We start from the raw sequence: 17,649 nt of genomic DNA, 5'->3' as shown, positions 1-17,649 counted from the left end.
TGTAGTTTTATTTTCAGGTGCTTAAATATTGTCGTAATTAAATGTAGTTTTTATTTTAAAGTGCTTGAATATTATCTTAATTAAATGTAGGCTATTTTCAAGTGCTTGCATATGATCGTAATTGAATTTAGTTTTATTTTCAAGTGCTTGCATATGATCGTAATTAATTGTAGTTTTATTTTGAAAGTGCTTGAATATTATCGTAGTTAAATGTAGTTTTATTTTCAAGTGTTTGAACATTATCGTAATTAAGCGTAGTTTTATTTGAAAGTGGTTTTTGTTTGAATGTTATCGTAATTAAATGTAGTTTTATTTTCAAGTGCTTGAAAATGATCGTAATTACATGTAGTTTTATTTTAATGTGATTTTTGTTTGAATATTATCGCAATTATTGTTGCGTCTTTGAGTGCATTTTACAGTTTTAGTTTGTTCGTATTTATAGTAATTTTAACTGTTTTTAAATGTTCATTTTATTATTTTACCGCTGGACTTGAATAGTAAACTGGAGTGTCTCATTTTACAGTTTTAATTTTTTGTCTTTATTGAAATTTTTCCTGTTTTGAAGCAGAATAATAATAATAATAATAATAATAATAATAATAATAATAATAATAATAATAATAATAATAAATATTATTATTATTATTATCCTTGTGACTTATTTAAACAGTGAACTATAGTGTCTCATGCTTCCACCGAGAAAGGTTTGTGGTGGTCCAGTGTACAGAATCGGTCTGCGTTCTCTCATCTGAGCTGAATTAAAGTTTGAAATGAATATCTCAGTTAAAAATGTCTTATTCTTTATTTTTTTTTTCTTTACTTTTTGGATGGCTTTGGTGTTGTGGTTTCCTCGAAGTTCCTCAATTTCCTCCTTGATGTCCTGCATTTATTTGTTTGTGTTTTTGATTAATTGTAATGTTTTTATTTGTTTTGTTTATTTGTTTAACTTGCTCGAATTCCCTCCTTTGGGGATCTTTTCCCTGTCATGTTAAAACTTTTTTTTTTTACCCATGATTTACAAGTGCAAATGATTTAGAGGTAGAATGATTTACTGGTGCAGTGATTTACAGGTACAATGATTTACTGGTGCAGTGATTTACTGGTGCAAATGAATGACATGTGCAAATGAGTCACAGGTGTAAAGGAATTACAGGTGTAAATGAAATGAAAATGCAAACGAATTACAGGTGCAGATGAATTGCAGGTGCAAATGAATGACAGGTACAAATGAATGCCAGGTGCAAATGAGTGACGGGTGCAAATGAATGACAGGTGCAATGATTTAATGGTGCAAATGAATTACAGGTGCAAATGAAGTGTAGGTACAAGTGAATTACAGGTGCAAATAAAATGTAGGTGCAAATGAATTACAGGTCCAAATAATTTGCAACTGAAAATGAATTACAGGTGCAAATGATTTGCAAGTGAAAATGAATTACAGGTGCAAATGAATGACAGGCGCAAATGAATTACAAGTGCAAGGATTTACTGGCGCACATGAACCATGAACTGACACAGGTGCAAATGATTTTCAAGTGAAAATGAAATACAGGTGTAAATTAATTACAGGTGCAAAAGAATGACAGTTGCAAATGAAAATGAATTACAAGTGCAAATAAATTACAGGTGCAAATGAGTTACAGGTGTCAGTGAATTACAGGTGCACATGTGACTTACACGTTTAAATGGCCCGCACATGACATCAGTTTACAAATGAAATTGACCCGAACGAATGTAAATGACTTGCAAGGGAAACTGACCCGTGTATACAAATGACTTACAGATGAAACTTGTCTGCAATTGCAAGTGACTCGCAAATATTCCTGCCTTATTGCATCATCGCTTTTGTGACGTCACTTCTACTCTAATTAGGGATGCGTGATGAAATAGCGTCAGTATTTACTAATAGCATTTTGCTCTCGTTGATCTTAGTGAGGGTAAACGACAATAATAATAATAATAATAATAATAATAATAATAATAATAATAATAATAATAATAATAATAATAATAATGTGGTAGGATATTTATCATAATCATATTCTCTCTCTCTCTAACTATATATATATATATATATATATATATATATATATATATATATATATATATACATATATATTATATATATATATATATATATATATATATATATATATATATATATATATATATATATACATACATACATACATATATATTAGAAATAATCAACACACGATAACGTGTGGAACAGAAAATAAATTTCTGACTCACATCAGGATCGAACCCAGGTCTTGCATGGCTTGGTTGGCAGCGGTCTCGTCTTTCAACTGGAGGACCTGGGTTCGATCTGATGTGAGTCGATGTATAGTCATATATTTATATATATATATATATATATATATATATATATATATATATATATATATATATATAAATTCTAATGGACTGGCTTTCATTCATGAAATATAAAAAATAAATATTTTCCTCCGAGAATGAAATGCTATACGCATTCTTTCCGTGAAAAGCAATTAATTCCCTACAAGAAATACTGATTAAATTCTTATTCCATAAATGAAAGAGATTCCATTACAATGTCTCAGAGGAGAGTTTGTTCTTGGGGGCTCTATAGGCCTTGTTTGGGCGTAGGCCTATACTTCCTGGAGGGCGTACAAAAGCGTAAAGAAAACGGGAACGGATCTGGGTACAGGCGGACATGTTGGTTTAATGACGCAGAGAGGATTCCACGCGCCCCGCCCATCCCTTTTTATGATGGGCGTGAAGGTGGAGGAAATTACTACTATTACTGCTAGTAGTAGTAGTAGTAGTAGTGGTAGTGGGAGTTCTGCTGCCTTTGCTCATGCTAAAATTTGGTCCTGGATTGCTGTAAGGATTCTTGATTAGCCAATGTATTTTAACAGTAATCTACTGAAAATGAGATGGCTTTGTACTTTTTTTCTATATCCATTTCTGCAAAATACAGTAGCATCTGTGATGTCTAATTCGAAATATATACGTGAGTATATATATATAAATGTACATGTATATGTACATATATATATATATATATATATATATATATATATATATATATATATATATATATATATATATATATATATATATATATATATATATTAGACATCACAAACACATGTATGTTTATATATAGTTTTTATTTGGTATTTCTGAATGTCATGGGAAGTTTATCACAGATGCTAACTTTTCTGTAGTAAGTCGCATGAACAAATAACCGTTTAAGAAAGACAAAACCCTCATTTATATTCATTACGTAAAAACTGTTTAAATAAACACCGTAATCGTCGAAGCATTTGTCACTAAATTATCAGATCTGTTGTCTAATTCAAAAGTCTTAGTATAGACCATAAACGTACATGTGTATCTCAACAAATCCTTCGTAAACTAAAGTCATCGGTCATATACACCGTGAATATATATATATATATAACGTATATAAATAGTGAACTATATATATAATGCCTAAACAGAACCATATGAAATCATAAATGGCATGGAACCGTGACATCGTGAATGCCACGAAAGAACTGTGATACTGTAATCACAGATGTGGCTACCGTGAATGCCATTATAGAACCATGAACGCCACAACAAATATGAAACCGTGAATGCTATGGCCAGAACAAGCCAGTGAGCACCCAGACCAGAAACGGCCATAGAATCTCAACAAATCCTTCGTAAACCTAAGTCATCGGTCACTGTGACACCGTGAATGACCCGAACAGAACCGAGAACGTCTGAAATAGTGAACTGTGATACTGTGAATGCCTCAAACAGAACCGTGAAATCATGAATGGCCCGGACGGAACCGTGACATCGTGAATGCCACGAAAAGAACTGTGATACTGTGAATGCCTACAACAGAGTTGTGGCACCGTGAATGCCACCTATAGAACCATGAACGCCTACAACAGAACTATGAAACCGTGAATGCTATGGCCAGAACCGTGATACAGTGAACGCCCCGAACAGAACCGTGACACTGAGAATGCCAGGAACAGAACCGTGACACCGTCAATGCCTACAACAGAACCGTGACACCGTGAATGCCCCGAACAGAACCGTGACACCGTGAATGCTATGACCAGAACCGTGATACAGTGAATACGCCCAGCAGAACCGTGACATCGTGAATGCTATGACCAGAACTGTGATACAGTGAATACCCCGAACAGAACCGTGACACCTAGAATACCCTGAACAGAACCGTGACACTGTGAATACCCCGAACAGAACCGTGACACCGTGAATACCCGGAACAGAACCGTGACACTGTGAATACCCCGAGCAGAACCGTGACACCGTGAATGCCTACAACAGAACCGTGACACCGTGAATGCTGTGGCCAGAACCGTGATACAGTGAATACCCCGAACAGAACCGTGACACCTAGAATACCCTGAACAGAACCGCGACACCTACTGTAGAATACCCGGAACAGAACCGTGAAACCGTGAATACCCCGAATATAACCGTGACACCGTGAATACCCGGAACAGAACCGTGACACTCGGAATACCCGAGCAGAACCGTGACACCGTGCATGATATGAACCGTATGACGGACGGTTCTCCTAGGAAGGAATTGACAAAACAGTGAAAGTGGAGATCTCAGGTACTTGGGAGCCCACTCAGGCGAACAGTTGAATTAAGAAGATGCGTCAGGTGTTTGCTTGGCGGCATTGTGGCGTAGATGCTTCAAGTCATGGGCTCAGTTGCTTGTTTATACAGAGCGTTATTTGCTTGACTTGAGGGCTGTACTAGGCGGTAATAAGAGGAAGAAGTATTGGGGATCATAATGGAAAGGAACTAAGTCTGCAGGCATTGAGGTATGGAAACAATGACATTTCTTGTAAGTAAACATACAGACACTGAATTTCGTGGAAATTCTACATTGACGTTTGAAAAGTTAATGAATCCAAAAGTCGAGAGAGTCCCCACCCCTAACTGCCTGCCTCTCTCTCTCTCTCCTTGTAAGTAGACATATAGACATTGAATTTCGTGGAAATTCTACATTACACCAATCTAAAAAAAATTACGTTTGAAAAGTATATGGTTCTCTCTCTCTCTCCCCTTGTAAGTAAACATACAGACACTGAATTTTGTGGAAATTCTACACTAAACCAATCTAAAAAAAAATTACGTTTGAAAAGTATCTGAATCTCTCTCTCTCTCTCTCTCTTGTAAGTAAACATATAGACATTAAATTTCGTGAAAATTCTACATTAAACCAATCTAAAAAATTACGTTTGAAAAGTACATGAATCTCTCTCTTTCTCTCTCTCCTTGTAAGTAAACATATAGACATTGAATTCCGTGAAAATTCTACATTAAACCCACCTAAGAAGTTACGTTTGAAAATTATCTGAATCTCTCTCTCTCTCTCTCTCTCTCTCTGTATAGTAAGTAAACATACAGACACTGAATTTCGTGGAAATTCTACATGAAACCCACCTAAGAAGTTACGTTTGAAAAGAATGTGAATCTCTCTCTCTCTCTCTCCCTCTCTCTCTCATTTAAGGACATTTAGCAGTCAAGAGCGGAAAGCACTCACTCCAAACAGGCGGTTTCCTTAATGAGAAAATTACCTCCTGGAGAAGCAGAGGCCAAGATTTTAACATTCCCTGCTAACATACTGTTACTGCTTTTACTACTAGCAGTAAAAGTGGTAGTAGTAGAAGCAGGAGTTTTCTCTTTGCTCCTTTAATGTAGTGCTCAAGGTAATAGGATAGAATATAGAATTTTGGCCAAAGGTCAAGCGCTAGGACCTGTGAGGTCATTCAGCGCTGAAAGGGAAATTGAGAGTGGAAAGGTTAAAAGGTGTAACAGGAGGAAAGCCTTTTTGCAGTCGCGTAACAACAGTCAGGAGAAGGCTGAGGAAAGTAAGATGGAAGAAAGAAAATGTGCTGAAGGCAGTAAACGAAATGAAGATGAGGCGAGCCTTCCCATTAACGCGGACTCCGGGTTGGAATTACCATAAAACCTCCCCGAGGACACGTGGGAGTTTTTTTCCACCGTGTACGCCTTCACCCCTCAGGTGTCTTCTTCTCTACCTGCATACCGACAGACACACATACAGACAGACTGACCGATAGGCGTCTCTCGAGAGAGAGAGGGAGTGGCTGCTGCTGCTGCTACTTCTGCTGTTTCTGCTGTTACCTCAGGTTTCGTTTTGACCGCAGCTGTACCTGAAATGCTCTCGCGGTCTCCCGTAAATGGGCGGTTCGGATTTCGCTTTCGCGAGAGGCAAAGTTGATGATGTGTTTCGGTTGGACTTGTTGGGGTGGTTTTAATATTTATATATATTTATTTTATTCCTGTTTCTTGGGTAGTTTCGGTTTATGTTTTTTCCTCTCCCTTTTCTTCTGCAAATTTTAGTGTTTTTTTCTTCTTCTCAGTTAACTACAGTTTATGTTTTTCCTCTTTCTTCTTCTGCAAATTTTGGAGTGTTTATTTTTTATGTTTTCTTCTTATCTCTCAGTTTATGGCTTTTCCTCTCATTCTCCTTCTGCAAATTTTAGTGTTTTTGTTTTCTTATTATCTCTCAGTTAGCTTCAGTTGATGATTTTAGTTTTTTTTTTTTTTTTTTGTTTTATTCCTGTCTCTCGACTAGCTTCAGTTTATGTTTTCTCCTCTTAATCTCCCTTCTCCTGCAAATTTTAGTGTTTTGTTTCTTGTCGTCCTCTTATCTCTCAGTTAACTTCAGTTTATGTTTTTTCCTCTCCTTCTTCTTCTTCTTCTGCAGATTTCAGAGTGCTTTTAGTCTTGTCTCCTTATCTCTCAGTTAGCTCCTTTTCATAGTTTTTCTTCTTCTCTTCTGCATGTTTTGTTTATTATTCGCCATCATTCAAATCTATGATGCCCCGTTTTTGAGTGGTTTTGATTATTTTTCTCTATCTCTCTGCTAATTCTAGTGCATGTTTTTAAGTCTCTGTTCTTCTACATATTTTGCTTATTTAATCGCTGTCAATCAAATGCTATAATGTTTTAAGTTTTATATTTTCTATGGAAATGTTAAATCGTGTTTCTCTCTACGACGTGTTCGGTCAATCAAATGCTATAATGTTTTAAGTTTCACATTTTCTATGGAACTGTTAAGTCGTGTTTTACACAACGACGTGTTCAATCGTTGGTGCCATGTTGTCCAAATTTCCTTCATTTTGAACTGACGAATGTATTGGCTATCCATTTACATTACAGACTGACAAAAAAAAAAAGTTCGATCAATCAAATTCTATAATGTTTAAAGTTTCACATTTTCTATAGAAGTGTTGAATCGTCTCTCTCTCTCTCTCTCTCTCTCTCTCTCTCTCTCTCTCTCTCTCTCTACGGCGTGTTGAATCTTTGGTTTGACGTTGTTCAAATTTCTTTCATTTTGAATTGACGAACGTATTAGATATCCATTTACATTACAGGATGACAAAATATTTGACAGTATCATCCATCCTAGGAACTTAATTCCGTCGTGTTTTCATTTCTCAACAGAGTTGGCTGAAATTGGCGACACTACAGAGACAGTAAAATTAACTGGACAACGAGGAGTTCTAAAAAAAAAAATTAGGAAAGCAGTGCTTCGAAAAATGTGCTTCAAGAAGGCAAATATTTTTATGAAAGAAGAAAAAAAAGCTAGTACAGTTGTAGTGAAATTCTAGTAAACGAAAAAAAAAAAAACTTGCTGTTAATAGTGCGTGCTTGGGACCTTCGTGATTAAATTGACAGAAGAAGAATCTTGAAATATCCATCGAAAGAACGGGCGCCATCTTGGACTCGGGGCATCCGCAGTATGAAGACTGACAGCTCCAAGGTATGTTTTTCCTGACTGATGAAAGAGTGACGGGTATAAGCTCAAAATAATGTTTGATCCTTCTTTCTCAAAATCTTAACTTTCGGATATCGGTTTTCATCTCTTTCGGTGTTTTGAAAATCTTTCAAGTTTTCGGAATCGTTTCGTAGTTGAAAATTTTGTGGCCAGATGGATCCATATTCGTCTTTAGCCTAATTCAAAATCCTCCTATTTGACAATATTAAAATACATTGACCTTACCAGTCAAGGGAGCTTTCAGGGTGGCATTTGAGTTTTTATCGTAGCCACACGAGCTTGCGGGGACGCACACACAAACACACATATATTGTATATATATATTATATATATTGTATATATATATATATATATATATATATATATATATATATATATATATATATATATATATATATATATAAGATATATACATACAAAGATAGTACCAACTCTCAAACGTAACAGTTTGAAGAGGAAGAAATGAATAAAAAGTACATTTGGGAGTGAAACCCTTTCGTAAACACACGCAATTTTATTTACAGACAAAAACAATCTAATTTACATATTAATTTACGTGCAAAGACAATGTCTATGGGTGTTACCGTACCCTTGTAAGTGTCTCTGCGGAAGAATATGAATCTAAATAAAGAAGACTAAAGATAAGAAAGTAATTAACTCGTCTATTATGTTATTACTTTAATAGTGATATGAGACAGTTTCTTTAGCAACAAAGACTTGAGAGAGAGAGAGAGAGAGAGAGAGAGAGTCACGAGTTACTTAGGAAAAGAGCCCTCAGAGAGAGAGAGAGAGAGTCACGAGTTAAGTACTTAGGAAAAGAGCCTTCACAGAGAGAGAGAGAGAGAGAGAGAGAGAGAGAGAGAGAGAGAGAGAGAGAGAGAGAGGTACCTTACTTAGGAAACAAGACTCAGAGAGAGAGAGAGAGAGAGAGAGAGAGAGAGAGAGAGAGAGAGAGAGAGAGAGAGAGACGTAGGATCGCGCAGAATTTCGAGAATTACATATAGAACAAACAAACATGCAATATTTATATGTATATGAAACACAGAATACACTCGAGTATCGTAATCTATTACAACTATAGAGTCTGGATGTCAGCATGATGCATCAAGCGCGTTTAATGTGGCCTCGTAAACAAATGAAAAGCGAAATCGCTCACGATCGCTGCTCGCCGTCAAAAGCGTCTGCAGCAGTCTCCACTGCGCAGGCGCTGTCATTCTTCTTCTTCTTGCGCCGTCTTTCCCGCGTGACCTTGCAAAGCAACTGGAGAGCGTGTGAGATGGGATTTCGGAATGCTGTTTGTGATCGAAAGATTTCCTCTCTCTTTCTCTCTCTCTCGGAAAAATGTTACGTTATCTCTCTCCCGATTCGTTCGTATGCTCTGGGGAAATATTTGTCTGCCTGTCTCTCTCTCTCTCTCTCTCTCTCTCTCTCTCGAAAAAAAAAATTTTACGTTATCTCTCCTCCGATTCCTTTGTATGCTGTGGGGGAAATAACTCTCTCTCTCTCTCTGTCTTTTGCTAGCAAGAGTTTCTTTTTTTAATTTGTCATTGGAAAATATTACGTTACCTCTCTTCCGATTAGTTCGTATGTTCCGGGGAAATATCCATCTCTCTCTCTCTCTCCAGGTAACGAAACTTTGTTCAATTTGCATCCGGTTTTAAGGATATAAATGTCTGTGATATATTTCTTCGAATATATTAAAAAATTTGCATTTTCTATCTGTTTTGTCATATTTTCTAAGATTTCTACGATTAATAAAAAATATGAAGTGCTTATGACAGATGTTTCCTATATTCGCTTGTATTCAAATCACAGGTAATTTACCAGTTCTCTCTCTCTCTCTCTCTCTCCAGTAGTTTATCAAGCAAATTTCGAGTAAAATATTTAGTCATGTCTTGGGGGCAATGCAGTATAAAATGAAGTAAGGTTTTCTTTTTAATTTGCAATTTTCTTCTGATTGTATTCCAAAACTCCCCATTACTTTTGGCACAAGGTAAATATCTTTCTCTCAATTTGTTTTAAAAGATTTTTTTACACATTCTCCCATTATCAGTTTTTTTCACAGCATTTTGAAAACGAAATAAATTTCTTTACTAATTTTTAAAAATCTTGTCTCTATATTATTTTTTAAATTAAAATTTTTTTAAATGTTATCTTTACTATGTTACTTTTTTCTACAATGTTTATTTCTTACTCTGCACCCTCCAAACGTAACATTGTTTCAGGTAACATTTTTAAAACAAAACTCCCTCTACTTTTCTTTCTATTTTTTTTTATTCCCAATTTTTATATTACATTCCATCATCGCCTTACTCACCAAATCTCCCCATCCTATATTCTCCATCCACCATGTTCTCGAATCTAGATTATATTATTCATCCATTATTTTTCACTATCACCATCCTACATTCTCCAACGATCATGTTCTCGAATCTAGATTATATTATTCATCCACTATTTTTCACTATCACCATCCTACATTCTCCAACGATCATGTTCTCGAATCTAGATTATATATTATTCGTCCACTATTTTTCACTATCACCATCCTACATTCTCTAACGATCATGTTCTCGAATCTAGATTATATTATTCATCCACTATTTTTCACTATCACCATCCTACATTCTCCAACGATCATGTTCTCGAATCTAGATTATATTATTCGTCCACTATTTTTCACCATCACCTAACTCAATAACTCTCACCATACCACGTTCTCCAACGATCATACTCTCGTCTCTAGTTTTTAGAGCAAAATTCCTTTATTCATTCACTAGTTTTACATCCTACCAAAACATCCTCTATTCACAATCCACTGAGGATACCAAGCGAGGCGCCCCACCTTGTCAATCATGAGAAGCTGACTCAGGAACGACACAATGTTTTGCTCTTGCAACCGTGCAAAAATCTCATTCTGTGCCGTTTTTACTTTAAGACATTTCACAATGTTGCGTTCACCCGTTAGGTGTTTTCTCTGTGTGTGTGTGTGTGTGTGTGTGTGTGTGTGTGTGTGTGTGTGTGTGTGTGTGTGTGTGTGTGAAGGAATACTTTTCGTTATGAATGCCGAAATTTACATGGGTAATTTATGCTTATATTTGTTGTTGAACTTCTACTGTGGAAGGTAAAAGTGAGTCTCTCTCTCTCTCTTTATATATATATTATATATATATTTACATATATATATTATATAATTAATATATATACATATATATAATATATATAGCCTATACGCACACACACATATACGTATATATATATATATATATATATATATATATATATATTTTTATATTATACATAACAATGTGACGACTGTAATTACATAATATTACACACACACATATTTATTTATTTATATGATTGGAATGGAACCAGTCTAGCATCCACCCTCCTCTCTTTAAATGCTAATGCAGTCTACACGAATGATAATACACCCACAACAAATAAAAAAAAAAAACCTCCATTTCCCTAAACTTCAAAAGCAAACATTCTGGACTAGGTTTGGCGACATTGAAATCAGCTGACGAAGAAAGTGGCCTTATTTGTATAAGGTCTTTCATAAATACCTGTTCTCTGACTAAACAAAGTAGAAAAGAGAATAAAACAAGTCAGAAACGCGCCGAGGTGTTTCTTCGGCGTAGTCGAGTTTTCTGTACATCGTATAATCAAGGCCACCGAAAATAGATCTATCTTTCGGTGGTCTCGGTAGATTGCTGTATGAGCCGCGCCCCATGAAGCTTCAACCACGGGCCGGTGATGGCCTATCCTACATCGTTGCCATAAGCACGATTATGGCTAAATTTAACCTTATATAAAATAAAAACTATTGAGGAGGCTAGAGGGCTGCAATTTGCTATGTTTGATGATTGGAGGGTGGATGACCAACATACCAATTTGCATCCCTCTAGCTTCAGTAGTTTTTAAGATCTGAAGGCGGACAGAATAAAGTGCGGACGGACAGACAAAGCCGACACAATAGTTTCCTTTCACAGAAAACTGAAAATTGACTCTGAAAAGAACAACAGATTACCTCAAGGTCACCAAACATTCACAGATATAAAAAAGGGAAAATGTAAATGGAACATCTAAAAATGGTCAGAAAGTGACTAAAAAAATAAAATAAAATAAAATAAAAAGAAGTGACTCAGAAAAGAACATCAGATTGCCCGAAGCTCACCAAACACTCACAAAAAAATAGACAGAAAAGGGAAAATGTAAATGGAACTTCTAAAAATGGTCAGAAAGTGAAAACGAGAGAGAACTGAACAAATATCACATTTATCCTTGGTTCACTTTCATCTGGTCGAAGGTTCGCGTTGTTGGTCAGCTCCGAGGCTGTGTGACCGCACCGTGAAGACTGAGACAGATAGATAAATAGATTTGAGAAATCGCTCGGCCTATTTGCATTCTTCATCTCTTATGCAAAGTCTTACTGAATGTTGTAATCTTGTTCTGCAAAGCCTTACGGGTGTTGGGCTATTTGCTGCGTCGCTCGAGGATGTTGAATTGAATTGAATATAGAATTCAGGGCAAAAGCCAAGCACTGGATCCTATGAGGCCATTCAGCACTGAAACGGAAATTGACAGTATGGGAGGTTTGAAAGGTGTAACAGGAGGAAAACCTCGCAGTTGCACTATGAACCAATTGTTAAGAGAGGGTGGAAAGTAAGATGGAAGAAAGAGAATATGAAAGGAGGTACAGTAAAAGGAAGATAACCTCTGAAATCATTAGTATTTAAAGAATGTATGATCAGTGTCCGGTTTTCCATCACAACAAGTAAAAATACGCCGAAGTTACTTAGGCGTAATCGAGTTTTTTATACAGCTTATAATCTCGCTATAATGCTGTATGTGCCGCGGCCCATGAAACTCTCAGCCGGCCGTGGTGGTCTGTGTTGTTGCGTTCCCAGAAGCACGATCATGGCTAACTTTAACCTTAAATAAAATAAAAACTACTAAGGCTAGAGGGCTGCAATTTGGCATGTTTGATGATTGGAGGGTGGATGATCAACATACCAATTTGCAGCCCTCTAGCCTCTGTAGCTTTTAAGATCTGCGGGCGGACAGAAAACTGAAAATCTGTAGTGAGTTATTTTGAAAGATAACCTCTGGCCCACTGTGATTCCTTAAAATAACTTTATATAAACATCATATTGTAGAGAATTACGTAAATATAAACCAAAAGACTAGTTATTAATTGTCATTGACTTATTTCTAGAGCTGCTAAAATCACGTGTATCAGGTTTATGATCTCAGTAGCTGCAAAAACAAATTAATAAATCGAGAAATATAGGGCGTTTTGACTCATGGATCTGAATTTCGAAAATGATCTGAACATTGGTGTGTCGGTTAACCGCAATGATGTAATTGAACAAATCGTTAGTGAGAGCAATGGATTGTGAAGCAGCCTCTCTCTCTCTCTCTCTCTCTCTCTTCTCTTTAGTTTTAATGTTGCTTAAGGTTTTCATGAGTTCACCTTTGCACCATTTAGAGATGGCGGTAATATTTCATTTCTAGAAATAAATTTCAAAATTGTCATGTAATGTTGATAATATGATACTAAAAATGAACACATATGTATAAACACATGCATACACAGGTACATGCGCGAGCGTATAGGTAAACGAAAGTATTTTTGTCAGCTGTTTGATATAATATTGAACATGTATGTAAATCGTCAGAGAGAGAGAGAGAGAGAGAGAGAGAGAGAGAGAAGAGAGAGAGAGAGAGAACAATAATGTTACTCTGCAGGATAATCACGTTTACTCTTAGTGGCTTTGAGAGAATCCGAACAGGATAATCACGTTTACTCTTAGTTTGAGAGAGAGAGAGAGAGAGAGAGAGAGAGAGAGAGAGAGAGAGAGAGAGAGAGAGAGAGAGAAGAGAAATATTCTGTAATGCTTTGAATGCATTGCATAATGTCTGCTTAATGCTTGTTTGGGTTGCTTTGCAATAAGGTCGTTACCTAACGGAACTTCAGGTGTGAATCAATTTGGATGTGCTTTGGTGGCTGCAAGGAGTAATTAGTAACGCAATAAATCTGAAATAATCAATGCATTTCTCTCTCTCCCCCCCTCTCTCTCTCTCTCCCTCCCTCTTATAAAACAACTTTATAATATAATATTTAAAAATATTGAAAAATACACATGCTTTGTCATAAATTTTAATAAGTAAAAATACGGAGCCAAATTATGCACAGAAAGCCTCTCTCTCTCTCATAAAACAATTTTATAATATATTGAAAAACATAGAAAAATACACGTCCCTTGTCATAAATTTTAATCGGCAAAATACGAAGCCAAACTATGAACAGGGAGTCTCTCTCTCTCCTAGAAACTCTGATAAGTAATATACCCTAAGCTATCAGAAAACATTTACCCTTAGTAAAATATTTTCTTAGTCAAATACGAAGCGCACATTGTACACAGAGAACCTGTCTGTCTGTCTCTCGCGTGCGCACGCGCGCAATCGCATGATTCTATGACGACCCGCCCTTATAGAATCACGCGTGCTTTCATTGCAAAAAAAAACCTTGGCCTTGACTCTTTTTTTTTGGCATGACTGCATGATTCTTACACTAGGCCTCGAAAGAGGACATTTATTGAGGTCTGGCAATTAGTGATGCTTTATCGTTATTGGATGAAGGTTAGACGATGATTTATTCAAAAGCTACGGATCAATACTCACGGTCATGTACTAGTAACTCTCTCTCATATATATATATATATATATACATGTATATACTGTATATATATATATATATATATATATATATATATATATATATATATATATATATATATATATATATATATATATATATAGAGTATATGTGCCCTAGGGAATACGTACCCATGGGTGTGAACCCTGGCCGGTATCGTCTTTGCGTGAAGATATCTTCATTTCCCTGTGGATACACCTATATACATACTTCACGTGTCAAGTGTCATCTCCATCATACGTGTTATTTATTCTATTATCATACATAAAATATACACATATACTCATTACTTCTTCAGTCATTTATTTATCCTTTTTTATTTACTAATGATGGTTTTTTCTCTCTTCTTGACATTAACGCAACACTGTGCAATTCTCTCCATATGAAAGTACGAAGTCATTCCTGTGTACTTAACCTCTATCCTATTTCTTCAAGGGTCGGTAGCTTTCAGAGAGAGAGAGAGAGAGAGAGAGAGAGAGAGAGAGAATTACTTGGAGGTGATTGTGAAAGGAAAGGAACTTAGGCAGAGGACCGAAAGAAGGAGAGAAAACAAATTACAAAGTTGATTTAAAATCGTCAGACCAAGAATGTATCATAGATACTTGAACATTAACAGTAATACTTTAACAAACTTCTATCATGGGCGCCCTAGGATTCACTCACTTTCCTTAATTAAAAAAATAAGCAAAGCAAAACATTCTCTAGTTTAAGTACTGAATTTTGAGACTAGCTCTCTTGTATATAAAAACAATTTTCTTTAAGGAGAGGATAAGTACGGAAGGGCGGAGAAAAAAGATGCTCTTCAATAAATCTAAATTACGTTATAAGGTTCCTGGCCATATCAGACCAGTGGTTTCACACCTCTTTAGCCAAAAGCAATTTTCCACAAGCGCTTATCTCCTGATGCTTCATAAATCACTTCTGTTGGAGCTCTCCATCTTTTTAATAACTTTCATTTTCAACTAAATCTTTCTTTCATTAAAAAAAAAAGAATTCTAGAGCTTGAGAAGCTCTTTATTGCAGATCATCGCCGATTGCAAGAGCAGAATGAGATCGAGCCGGTCGGCTGGTTGAGTTTCATTATTGCTAGATTGCCATTGGCAATCACAGACCTATGCATACGTGACATCTCGGATGCTTGCGTTCAGTGAACGTTACTGTCTCTCTCTCTCTCTGTTCACGGGAGGAAGATCCATCTCTTTAGTCTTTGAGCTTATCAGTCCTTTTCTCTCTTTCTCTCTCTCAAGCCTTTTATTCTCTTTTATTCGCCTTTTCTTTTGTCGTTGCTCTTAACAAATCTTCTCTCTCTCTCTTCTTTTATTCCCTCTTTTATCCTGTACATTCTCTTCCTCTGGTCCTTGCCATTAGCAACCCTTTTTTCTCTCTCTCTCTCTCTCCTTCTTTGACTTCACTGTTGTTCGCGTTCTGATAAAGCCGTGGATACCTATCATCAGCTGCGTTGAAATTCCCTCGGGAGATGTTACTGCTAGACTACTGTATTATGTATTATAGTATATATATATATATATATATATATATATATATATATATATATATATATATATATATATATATATATATATATACAGAGAGTAACTTTATCACTTACACAATTGTTCTGTGCATTAATACAATTACTAAAAGGACCTCATTAAAACGGGATGGTACCTAGCGGAGATATTTATTCAGGAAAAGTTACAAGCTGTCCAGGACTGACAGTCCTCATTGGCAAGTATCCAGTTTTAATGAGGTCCTGAATAATATATGTGTGTGTATATATATATATATATATATATATATATATATATATATATATATATATATATATATATATATAATCTAACGGTAACATTCCCAATTCACGTATTGCCATGACCACATCTACCTCGTAGCTTCCTTATTTCATATTTCGGAATATGCTTTCCAATGAAAAGCATGAAAATAAAGTGCACCAAGTCAAAAATGTAAAAATACATGTTGTGTACAAAAATCATGCGCCTACCCCTCAAATTACTGTTCCCCCAGAAACTGATATCGCATGCGGCATAGTTGTTCTATGCTAATTAGCGCCAATTTGAAGTTCGGGCGTTACGCGTGCTGGAAACATAATGAAAGGCTATTGCAGGATGCAAAGCGAGAGTATTCCAGTCGCCATTCACGTAATTTCCAGGCGTATTATACTGTTTCGGCAAATGGCCCTTTTGTGACGTCACTGCTTTTCGCGATCTGAAATGGCTGTGGATACCTTTCTTCCGCTGCGTTGAAATCCCCTTCCAACATAGTGCGTATTTTTCACCGTGAATTTTCTACCAATAAAAAAAATTAAGTTACACTACTTATATATTTATATTTATATATATATATATATATATATATATATATATATATATATATATATGTATATATATATATATATATATATATATATATATATATATATATATATATATATATATATATATATATATATATATATATATATATGCAGTACATATATATATTATGTATATATACTGTATATACTATATATAACTGTTTTCTTCTATGACCACCGTTTTTCGCGTTCTGATTCGGCTTTGGATACCTTTCATCCGGTGCGTTGAAATTCCCCCAAACGATACTATGCATTAATTCCTGATTTTGAAACAAATAAAGGAATTAACTGAGTTACATACATAATATATATATATATATACCCTGTATATATATACCCTGTATATATATACATATGTAAATATATATATAATATATAATATATACACACTCACAAACACACACACATATATATATGTATATATATATATACAGTATATATATATGTGTGTATACATATATATATTTGCGGGTACACTATGTATACCGATAGTTTTACACAGATAAATATACATATAGATAAAGAACACCACAACCGAAGGTCGAACACATTTCCCAAGAACTAATATTTTGTCACCTGATCCGCCATACATCACTGGCGCTCGGTACACACGCGCCAAAGTCGTTTATTGTTCGTACGAGTGGTTCTGGCGTCATTCCTCCTTTACTAGGTCAGTCGGCATTGCTTTGCAGAGAATATGGTTCCTGTTGCTCGT

The sequence above is a fragment of the Macrobrachium rosenbergii genome, chromosome 21 (genome assembly GCF_040412425.1).
Source record: "Macrobrachium rosenbergii isolate ZJJX-2024 chromosome 21, ASM4041242v1, whole genome shotgun sequence".
NCBI classification, from domain to species: domain Eukaryota; kingdom Metazoa; phylum Arthropoda; class Malacostraca; order Decapoda; family Palaemonidae; genus Macrobrachium; species Macrobrachium rosenbergii.
Note: the sequence above shows the minus strand (reverse complement) of the source record.